The 12,143-nt window shown below is 37.6% G+C and overlaps 1 long non-coding RNA gene across 1 annotated transcript; it reads right to left on the bottom strand.

The window, feature by feature from the left end:
* Positions 1-2,324: 2,324 nt before the first annotated feature.
* On the bottom strand, positions 2,325-6,234 carry LOC124154933. The gene is made up of 3 exons (XR_006864048.1): positions 6,150-6,234; positions 5,055-5,193; positions 2,325-2,503 (listed from the first exon to the last, which is right to left on the bottom strand). It is a non-coding gene; the product is annotated as an uncharacterized LOC124154933 (long non-coding RNA).
* Positions 6,235-12,143: the final 5,909 nt, after the last annotated feature.

The raw sequence follows: 12,143 nt of genomic DNA, 5'->3' as shown, positions 1-12,143 counted from the left end.
AAGCGAAAAATCTTTAGTCCCACAAGGCTCCCATGTTAATTCAAGTCGATATAGGTATCTCAAAACAAATCGACTTTTTCAAGTTTTCAGAATTTTTCTCCCAATAATTATTTTTTTACTTTTACGTCCAATAAACAAAATACCTACCCCTATCACAGTTTGGGCTTCGAATTTGTATCAATGAGTCAGTCAGTCAATCAATTTGCCATTATATATTTATTAAATTAAATAAATAAATAAGCATCACAGATCTACAGATCATTTGGACCCGAAGACGGGAGCTGGAACGCGCCCGAAACTGTCGTCCGCAAAGAACATGAATCAACGCGGGGTAAACCCGGAAAACCATCACCAACATAAGATACATTTTAAACCTAGATTAGACTACAATCACTGAGGAGCGCAGTTAAGCATTACACATACCCAAAGAATCACTGTAGATCCCGTACGAAGTCATCGTGAATGATCGCTAATATCATTCACTCTCGCTGTGAACATGGCGAACAACTGCCGTTCGTCTGGCCGCATTTTCTTCTATGTTTGCGGGCTTAAAATGCAGTGAACTGTGGTCACGTACAAGCCGTGGGGCGAGATCGTGTCTATAAGTCCTTTGGCATGACGCAATTCAGAGTTGAGGGTGGTTGAGAAAAAATATCGCATCGACTATGCGAAGCGACTACGAATATCGTTCAGTTGCTGGGTAACCGTGTGACGAGAGTGCTGAGTTCTATTCCTGAATGTGCCTTTTCTATCTAGTGAAGAAATTATTCCCGTGTTCTGATAACATATGAAGGAAATGTTTTACACTTATCGAAGATGTTAATCTTTCGTGGTGCAAAGTGAATAAGCGCATTGGTGAATGTGGATTAATAAAATAATCCGAATTTGGAAATCACTGGGTTAGCGCATAGTGTATATAGTGTCAAGTGTGTTCTATGGTGTACGTGTGGAAGCCCCTTGTGGTGATTTGTGTTGCATTGTGTAGCTTGTTGTGTTCAAAAATAAGAAGAGTTAAGTATCAAACGATTTTCGGGTCTTACGATTTGGCTTATTTCTAGTGAAAAGCGTCTAATTACTCCAATTACAAGGAAAAAATCAAGTAAGGATAATTTTCATATTGTGAAACTAATTATAATATATTTATCTATACTTTTGCATGTGCGATTAAAATTTTATTGGCTTTATTATTAATCACATAGAGTGTATTTAGAATTCTTTATCGCCAAGGGGTAGCATAATTATACTATAAAACCCACTGCCCACCACTGATTGACTGATTCATAATAATGTTTGGTTCGAACGAACCGAAATACGAAAAAAATCATGGTTTCCACCCCTTCTGAAATTTGAAGAAACACCAAATTTTCTATCTAATGTTAATCAAGTGAAAGTTAGGTATCACCTACACAAATCCTTTGACCAATAGAAATCATCTTCCCACATCGCCTCCTCCGTGGTGAAATCGGCTGGCGCGTTCGGCTGTTAAAACCCAAAGGTTGGTGGCTCGAGTCAAGCCGGGGGCGTTATTTCTTGACGATGTTATTAAGAGTGGCCGGAATAGGAGAGAGGCCTTTTTTGGGGGGAGGAGAGTATTTGGGTGACCCAAACCACGCAACAGCGAGAGAGAAAGCGATTGCAGATGAATGGACGATTTAAAAAAAAATTAGGTATTTTTTCTGACAAGGAGACTTTACGTAAGTAATGTCAAGAAAGGAAATGAAACCATTTTTATTTGATTGTAGACACTTGGGTACGAATACTGTCGAAGGGTTTTGTCCATATACGCCCGGGTTTGAAGGAAAGAGGCATTTGAAACTTTAAAAATACGGTCACATTGGATTTTGGCAGCAGCTCTGACGAACACTAGTATTTATTGCAACCCCGAGTTAATTTATTAGGCTACACAAGATTTGAACTAATTATTTCTAAGTAAGTCCTAACGCTGCCTTAATAGTCTCGTCTTATATATCGTGGAAAAACCGACATTCTGAATCAATGTGTCCTGCAGTCTACTATATCTCTTATTTTATTTTTATGATCTGATCTACCGTATTATGTTGGCGTTCGTAATATATCCAATTAACTCCCTCTATAAACACTCTCATTACTTCCTTACAAGGATACAAAAATTGTTGAACCAATAAAAATTAATTTGGTTTAGATAAAATTTGGGGGGTTATGACCCCTGTTACCCCCCCACATCCGTGGTTATTAGCATCTGTGTTTGCAGGATTAGGTCTTCAGTGAGGGTTTAGCTGAAGTACAACCATGGGGTTGGGGGAGTTGGCACCCCTGTGTAGATTGCAATATCACTTCCATTCATATGAAAATTCATTTTCTTTACTCACGTGTTCAATATTATTTCCCGTGAAGTTCTTCTCCGATGCCATATTCGTACCAAATATCGACACTGCATTTTCTCCTTGCTTATTTCTCATATCCGTGACAGCAGCTCCGAATAACACTTGGATCATTGCCCAGGAAAACGATTGGAACAGCATCACTGTAAAATTACACCAAAGAATAAATACAGCATTAGGTAGATGTAAGAGATTTTGGAAGGAGATGTAGATTTACATAGATATATTACATGAATCCGATAGTTTGAATAAATATTATGGGATTATCGTTATAGTATGGGACTTGTAGGGATTATATTGATAGGGTGATTAAGCAAACAAATGATAATCATAAATATCAATAAGTGACCACATAAAATATTGCTGAGATACAGGTAGTTTATCCGAGAAATTGAAAAAAGTACTTGTAATATATTATGGGACTGAACTGTGAAAATAATATCAATAACCCATCCTATGCAACCCGATAAGTTTATGGAATATTAATGAGGGATTCCTGTTGAAAAGACAACAGAAAGGGCGCCATTGAACAATGGGGAACTTGCATGAATTTTTTTTATTTCATAGACGGACAGAAAATTATTTTCTGAATACAACAAAGAAAACCGCATGTAAATCTGAGTTTTCCTTCGCGAGATATTTAATGATAAATATTACGAATTTTAAAGCGCGGGAAAAACACCCTCACCCCCCAAGCCACTGCCGACGAAGCCTCGATGACGTCAAAGGTGCCTAAACATCACGCGAAGCTATTGTTGTGATTGTTTGTAATAGTTGCCAGCAGTTGTGAGAGCTTCGTTTGTTAGACGTGTTGATTATTTTATATTTAAAGATAAATATCTGACGATAGAGGCTTGGAAGCCCTCGTATTTTGCATTATTTATAATATTAATATCTGAGTAAGGGCATAAAATATAAAACTGGAGCAGTTAAACCAAAAATTTGATAATACCTAAATAACATCGTTGTAGGAGTCTGAGCCACGGCCATTGGAAAGGGGATACGTTAATTGTAAGTTGATGTTATCGACGGCATATCATTCATTTAAGTATGTAATTAGAACGATTTTGATGTTTACTAATGTCCGCTTAGCTTTTATATACAATAACTTCATCCGTTTATTCGTAGGTACCGGAGAATTCGTCGTTTAGGACTGTCTGTGCTTGTATTATGGGGTGAATTCCAGTCAATGCAACTTTTGCTCGCTGATTGGAGACATCTAGGAACATTTTTGTGCCAAAATAGTGTTATTTTCAACGTGACATCTCCCGTTAAGCTACTGCTAATAATCACAGTGCCAGTGGTTGTAATGCACAAAGTTTGACAAGGTTGAAAAATATCGGCCATGAGTTATCAGTGTTCCATCGTGATTGAATTGTAAAAAGTGCTACTACGCTATCGATAAATGTCTAACAGTAGTGTAAAAATTGTCAGTGGCGTGCTAATCTTCGTTGTTCATCGTAGATATGACATTTCACGATCACGCTATTGAAATAAAAACTGTGTGTGAAGTTTGTTATTCCATTATTTCAACGAATAGTAGTGAGAAATGCGAGAAATGTCACCTGTGTCACTTGTGTGGGATAATTTAAGGCTTTAAATCAGTGAATAAATAGTTGTATTCATCATAACGAGTTCTGTTATTGTAAGTTGTACGTGATGAATATAAGAATGTGATAGTGACATCCAGTTTTTGATAAGAGTATTTGCCTATTTCCCTCTATATTTTTATGGTATATGCTAGTATATTGTTTATGGATTTACCTATATTATTGAAAAAGGTTGTAGCTTGTGTGTGTGTTGGCAGCGGAACCGATTCGCGATCTCACATGTGGATTGTGTGAAGACTGTTTTGCTGTGAATTCGTACCGTAGGACGGATAGGACTACCTTCTCCGTTAATCCGGCGTTGCCAAATTCAACAGCACAGCTTACTCTAATGTCAACAGCACAGCTTACGATCGTTATCCTCCAGTATTACAAGTTTCTTTTACAACTCGATTTGCCGCCGACGTATAGCAATAATTTGTCTTAACAAATTCCATGAGGGTCGTGGCATCAATTTTTGGTGTCCTAAAAAAAGGCTGGTGTCCTAACACCCCATGCCACACGCCTTTTAGGCGGCTTGCGGGGTATTATGTAGACGTAGATGAATTTCGGGTGTACTATTCGAACGAGTGGCAACGTTATCATCCATTTTTCTGATAACCAAAACACACGAAGTGAAAAGCTTGTACTTCATCATCCCGATGCCGCATTATTAATATCCCAAGTAATAATCTAGGCACAATAGCAATAGGAAAACTTTCCCAAGAATAACAGAACAAAATAAAGTGACGATGAGTGGCTAAATACTCCCTCAAAACAAATTTTACACCAAGCGCTCAGCGTATTTCCCTACTCCCTACGGTTGTTTAGGCACCTATGACGTCACGCCTGGCCTCGGCAACGCTCGGGTGTCTTCGCGCAGTGGTCGGCTCAGAGAAATTTTTCTCGATTTTAAATGCAATTTTTTTATTTCTTTTGATGTTGAATGGAGAAACTGAAGGTATTTTTGCGAGCTAATGTATCCATTTGACTTATTCAAAATAGTTTTTAGAGCAATCTACGACCCATGCAAGTTCCTCATTGCGGTGGGGCGTGGAACTACATTTGAGGGGGTTTACGAAAATATAATTACATTGTAATCACTCACTCGATCGCTGCATCAAACGGAAGGTTGCTATGGAGAGACGTAAACATGGGGAGGACATTCCGTACCCCCATTCTCTGTAAGCAGTAAAGCACATGTACCGTAGGATCATTTCCCAGCAAAACGGCGATGAAGCATTTACCTTTTAAAAATACACAAAAGAGACCGTCACTTACGGCCTGTTTACACGGAATATCAGCCATTAACAACTTAATGTCTGAATGTACGAACGCGTAAATGAACATGAAAATGCACCGTGTAACCAGGGCCGGCCCCAGCAGGTGCGGGGCCAGGGGCGAACTTTCAGTGCGGGGCCGTTCACTTAAAATATTAAACTCTATACCCCATCTACAAACTCGAGCATTTTTAATCCCTACCACTCTCTGGCTAAGTATGCGTTCCCCTCCCAAATTCAGACTTCGTAATTACGCCGTTATGATACCATCACGCAGTTGAGTTCGTTGTTATCACTCACACGACACAGTACTGTACTGACAAACGCAATTGCACAATAAATTTACTGCATTATTATTCCTTTTTCATGATATTAATTTTTATCTAGCCTGGACTTAACAATACAGTTATAGTTGGAATTGGGTTTTCAAAACTATCGCATATTTTATTTTTTGTTCAGGAACGCGGGGCCCCCCAAAGCGCGGGGCCCGTGGCGGTCGCCCCGCCCTAAGGCCGGCCCTGCGTGTAACCACCCAGCTTAAGCAAATGCATCTACAGGAAATAGAACCTGTTCTAATTTTGTTCATGCATTCGTGAAATATTCCGTTTATATCCACCAAAGTCGTTCATTCATTCACACACTAACCCGTACGTTTTAATGTACCGCTTAATTATGCCTTAAGAAAGAAATACCGTTCGAAGGGAAACTGATTTACCCGCTGATAAAACGCAGGGCGGCCAGATGTTTGTGATGAGTTGTCGAGTCAAAAAGTACAGCAAATTGAATCATAAGATCCCAGCAGTTGACCATGTTATTGTATTTTGATGGATATTAGCCAAACAACGACGAATCAAGCAATGAAATGCATATTATACGATGGCAATTATAATGATAATACACATTAATAATAATATTTTACTCACGGACCCAAATACTGCCAATCACGTTTATGTCGTCCTAGCAAGCCGTTGTTTGCACCAGGTTTTCTTCCAACTCTGACCTCTCGTGCACACGCGATTTCACTGTTTTTAAATTTCTCCAGCAAACTCCGCGTGCACGAAAAATAATCACGTATCTGCATCCGTGTATCCATTGGGTCGTCATACAGACGTCAATTGAGTTAGAAACAGCCGTCTGTTGATGTAGACAATGTTACGCTATAGCGGTGTGCAAGCAGTTTGAAATGAGACAAAAGATAACGATTCATATGGTGTGGTGACGGTTAAGAAGACCGTTGAGTTGTGGGTGGAGGAGGAAAGTCAGGGAGGTGGGGAGGATACGAAAATGGAATGAGGAGTTGAATAGAGCATTTAAAAACCGTCGGAGAGTCAAAAGGGCCCAGACACTGAGACAGACGAACTTGTTCCGCGCACAAGGAAAGCAGACGTGACGTCAGGAAAACAAAAGCCAATCGGTGTTCGAAATCGTAAATCAAAAAGTGGCGTAATAGTTTTTAAAATTATTTTAAACGAATGTATTCAAAAATATTACATTTAAAAATTATTTTAAATTTTATATTAATTATTAGCTGAACACTGATACTCTATTTTAATTTTTTACGAAATAAATGAGACTCAAATTTTCGTGACGTCATAAACGTCCTTCACTCAGGTGACGAATCGCATCCACGGAGCCCCAATCTTTCTCAGTGTCCTGCTAACCACCGTGGAGTTAAGACGTAAGTAAACAAGCCATTCATTAGTTTACGTTTTTATCGTGCCATACATATGTCATTGCTATAACATTTTAGTGTTTAATATATCAGTGAATCTGCTTTGCCTGGTGCTTATAATAATTCGTGATTTTCTCTACTTTATTGAGATTTATCCCGCCTTTGATTATTTTGTATTACCCTTGGCAAAGAACCTCAAATGTTTGAAGGTAGCGTAATTGTGATATATTAGACAGTGATTACTGTGTTTCCATTGTTCCTGCCAAAGATAGGACGATATTGGCATATATTTTTTCTTTTCGATTTTCAATACATTCCCTATTCATTACCGCTTTTTCGCTTTCACGACTCCGAGAGTTATTGCGAGTCTACATTGTTCACAAATTGAGTTCGATGTCTAGTGATCTAGTTTCAGTAATGTCGTCAGAATGTCTCGCATATCAGATGTTCGTAAATTGTCCGTTGCAGCGATCCATTGGTCATATTGCGATCTTATTTTCACTAATGTAAGGCGGATTCTGATCAATAAGACATGATTGCGATAATATGTGAATTGCTTGCAGAGTACTTTTTCCCTAAGGTCATACGAACTAACTCCTCCGGTGATTTCTTAAGAGGTTTTGAGAACAACTTACACGAAGGAATTCGTCCCCCATCGTTTGGTGGAAGCGATTGTTATCTCGTATTATTCTCGTATTCGGAGGTAGCTCTTGCCGCAAGAATATTCCGAGTTTTATGGGCCTTATCACCAAGGAGATGGAATTCTCGCAAGACTGCCCCATTTGACCATCGCTTGTTACACCCAGATGTTTTCAGTCACGAGAGTTATGCGGAGATCTTACTGGACTAACTTCTTAATATAATTCGCGTTTATATTTGAAGTAGACGTCTCTCTCCTTTCTGTCGTCGGCAAGCAGTTGTGATCGCTTAAGTTTATCGCAGTTATTCGGATATTTCGTCTGAATTCAACCAAAAAAACTTCTCATTTTTTTTTCGCTAACTTTCTCTTCTTTACCGTTGAATCACACGACTGTTGCAAATTATAAGAATTGCATTGAATAGTTAAGTTGATTAACTATCATTTTTCACTATTTTTTAATTTCCGATGCACACCTTTCCGTGTTCACAATAGCCGGACGTTGCTTCGGTAATATTTAATCATTCGGGTTTTGTACTTTTGGTTTCTGCTTGATGATAGCATTATGTTAATGTGTGTCCATTTCTTATTATTTCCAGTAAATTTTTCCGTGTGAAAATACTGCTGTGTCAGTTATAACGAGTGTGGAATTTCTGGGAATTATATTACGTCGGAGAGATATCCTGAGGGGAGAAATGGTAAGTGGATTTCAGTTTTTAATATTATACATCATTTCATTATGTTATATGCCAAAATGTTGCCATTAATATGCTAACCTTTACTTCAAATGGAAGTAATTATTTATTTACATGTGCGGGATTATATGCTTTCGTCTACGAACTGAAGATTTTATTTTTCTTTGTCTTGTTCCTCCGTTAATGGAATTATTAGAAACAATGCAGGGAAAATACAAAATAAGATCGATAGAGCTTCGTATGAGTTTAGGTTTTTTTGCGTAGATCTCAAGATGGAGGTGACGATTTTTTTTAAATTTCCCTATCATAGTTTACTTATTTCAAAATTAATCATTTTACCACTTAGTGGATTCTAAAATTTTACCTACACCTGAGTATTCGTCATGGATATTAGCGCCTTGTGAATAGGCTTTACGAGTGTTCTTCCGGCTGTATTTGCATTTGGTGAAGGATTGGCCTTATTCATTTCGCTGCTGTGATTATCTGTGGACAGTATTATGTTTCCTTGGCAACATCAACACGTTTATGCCTCAATGCTACTTATTGATTCGCCTGCTGTTATTCGATTATATTTTAACGTGATGAACGAATTTTAATAGTCTTGTCTAGTTGGCATTTACTAAAAACCTACTCATTAGCCTTTAATGAACTGCCTACTTTGCAACGGATATACATTTTGATAAGATCTTGCGTCGATCTCTACTGTATGTTTGAAAGCATGGGAAAGGCTCCTAACTTAATCGTCCATTTCTTCGTAATGCATTTACTTATTAAATAAGTTAATGAATTCTTTGTCATTGGGAAATCCTTGCTATAGATATTCAAGTTTAACGACTGAACAACCTATCCAGCTGTTTTCATTTACACCACGAGACACCTACCGTCACTTTTTATTTTTACGAAGTCATTTAAAAGGGCAGTCTTTCGTCGCACATTGCCAGATTTGGAGTTAATGTCTCCACAATAAAATAGGCAACATAATGTTCAGCAAAATAAATGGTTGAGAGTACGAGGGAATGAAGATAACTTGTCTGCTTACTACTTTACGAAATAGAGAGGCGTTGACCTTCAGATATATTGACTTGGAATTTTCGTGTTTCGAAAAGCTTCGCCTGTTCGAAAGACTGGTTGGTTTAGGTTCTTCTTCTTTCAAAGGTCGACCTTGTTGCTGCAGACAAGCCTTCAAACTTAACTGCATTTTCAGCCATTTCTTTCTCTTTTTTGATGTCATTGTTGGATGTGAATCTCATTTACATCGCAAACACTTCTACGCATGGAATCCTCGATCGTCATTTTTTATTTTTCTACGAATCATTTCTTCCTTAGTACTCTGCATTAATATTTTTTTCGTATTAATTGACAGATGAATTTTCCTCTCTCTTGGACTGTTATTATTTGTGTTGTTATTCTAAAAAGGCATGTGGCATGGGGTGTTAAACACCAGCCGCATATATATGAAAAGTGAATCTTCAAACAGAATTACGCCTGCCATTTATTTAAGTCCGTAATGATTCGGGGCAAATGCAAATTTCCATATCCATCCGTTTGGCCAAATATTTCTCTAATTTTATCGTTTATGAGGGATTTGGAAATATAGTGGGGGCTCTAATATTATGTTCTCCGTGTCGCTCTTGAAGATGTCGATTCTCAATTGTTCAAGCAATCTAAGCCTAGCTAAGAAAACACAATTTCTGCCAAAGGTGGTTGAAAATACGATCACATTATTCTAATTTGTTTACTTACATCTCTTTGATAGAGACACGTTGACCTTCAGGTCTTTCACGAAGCTTTGCTGTTGGTATTTGTTTGTTATTTTAAAGGTTGACCTTATTTATAGGCCATGACAGCCAGCATAAATTCATTTTCAAACATGTCTCCTTTTTCATTTTATATTTCGAAGAGCACTTAATTCATACCGCCAAGACTATTACGAATGAAGTTCACAATCGTCATTGGCCTTTTTCTATTAGTTTTTTCTTCTGTAATATTCTTTGTCGTATTATATTGCCTGTGTGAGTGACAGATGAATTGTGCTTTCAGTTGGGGTATGTGTTTATACTCCCGCATTTATCGTACATCAATGCTCTTTATTAATTTGTTTATATATTTATTGTTTTGTTTTGTGGCCCATGGATACCTTTGTTTTGTTTACTATCGTTATGAAAACGGTTCCGTCATTTTTAGCTTCGTCCACTTTTTTAGGCTGTGATTGCGTAAAACCAAATACGTTCTCATTTTGATGTTTTTCCATCGATTACTTCAATAATAGGACGTCATATGGTATTTTCAGAATCAGTTTTCTTTAGGTCCACCTTGTTCTTGTACTTCTCCTCCAAAATTACATTCCTGCAAGTTTAAATTTGGTCACTTATGTTATCCATTTCTATCTTATTGACCGCAATCATATCCATGCATCAGCATCCACACTACATGAAAAACTATTCACTAATTTCTTCATAGAAACAGGACAAATCATAGTGATGTGTTTTTTTTGCGAGGAGATAAGTATTATAAGTACATACATTTTATATATACATATGTGCATATGAAGACTATATTATTATGATGGAGGGTACGTTATTTGGAAATCTGATTAATATTATAGCGTGGGCGTTTTCTGTTGTTTTTTATAATCCCTATTTTTAGATTGAAATGATTTTTTATTCTCGACTTTTTTCGTACGCGGGATTTTTGTGTCTACAATGCGGTCATAAAATAATAATGCTAATTTGCGTGTAACTTTATTACATCTACCTTTGTGATGTACATTTTGTGCCGTTTTAAGTTCGATAGACTCAGTTGCGAACCAACATTTTGCGAATAAAAATGGGTAACGCTCTACACATATCTATATTTTGTGCCTTTTCGTGTGAATTTTGTGTCCTTTTAAGTTCAAAAGACTTAGTTACGAGTCAACATCTTGCGAATAAGAAATGAGTGACGTATTACATAGTATATCTATCGGAGAATTGCATTTATTATATTGTTGTGATCCGATGAATTATCTTCCATTGCGGTCATTTATCTGTATTTTTATTTGAGGTTATAGTGATCCCCATCCAATGAAGTGGTACGTTTGAGTTTCTTAATTAGCTCTTGAATAGTGTTTATTCGAATTTTGCTAATTTCTTTACAATAAAATACTATCCAGCAACCCGCCAAATGTATACAACTAAAAAGTGCGTCGTGTATAACAGAAATGCGTTCCCTCCTAAGGTATTTACTTACGTGATATATCTCGTGCAGCTAATGCCATACTAATTTGATCACCTGGCTTTAGTCTCGCGTAATTTAGGCCTATTGAAGGCCTACTAAAGTACCATAAACCCTAACATTTACTGAGAGACTTTTCTTTAGATGAAACACTTTCTTGGCTGACAATATATCCTTCTTTTGACCTCAGAGGAACAGTTGATATTATGTTCGGGGAAACTTCACAAAACTAAGTCCTGTCCACAGTCGGATTCAAAAGTATTGCAAAGAATTGAGCGGCGCCACTTTCGCCGCAGTTTGGAAATTGAGTTTCATTATTTTCTATAGTACCAGTAGCAGTGGCGGCTCGTGAGTCTAATGCTTGTGTAACGGTTTTTAGACACTTCTTCATTAAGCTTTTCAATTCTTAATCTGCACGCACTATCTAATTGGACGCTTATGTCAACTTTGTCTAACACGGCTTACTCAATGCAAGCATTAATGTGTTTTTCGCTAAATTGGTTTTTTGACTTTATCATTTAAATGTTTAAAACCGAGACACCACCTTTGCACTGTCAGTAACTTCCATTTCCACAAGGCACAAGCTTAAACGCGTCATAGCACCAGCAGATCGGAACACTACCACTATATCATATAGCTGCATGTTAAAAGGGATTGGGACGTTCTGGCCAGCGCCCCACGGCTACAAATTAATACTTCT

This window comes from Ischnura elegans, chromosome 3 (assembly GCF_921293095.1).
Source record: "Ischnura elegans chromosome 3, ioIscEleg1.1, whole genome shotgun sequence".
NCBI classification, from domain to species: Eukaryota; Metazoa; Arthropoda; class Insecta; order Odonata; family Coenagrionidae; genus Ischnura; species Ischnura elegans.
This window is presented reverse-complemented; position numbering and strand designations above follow the sequence as displayed.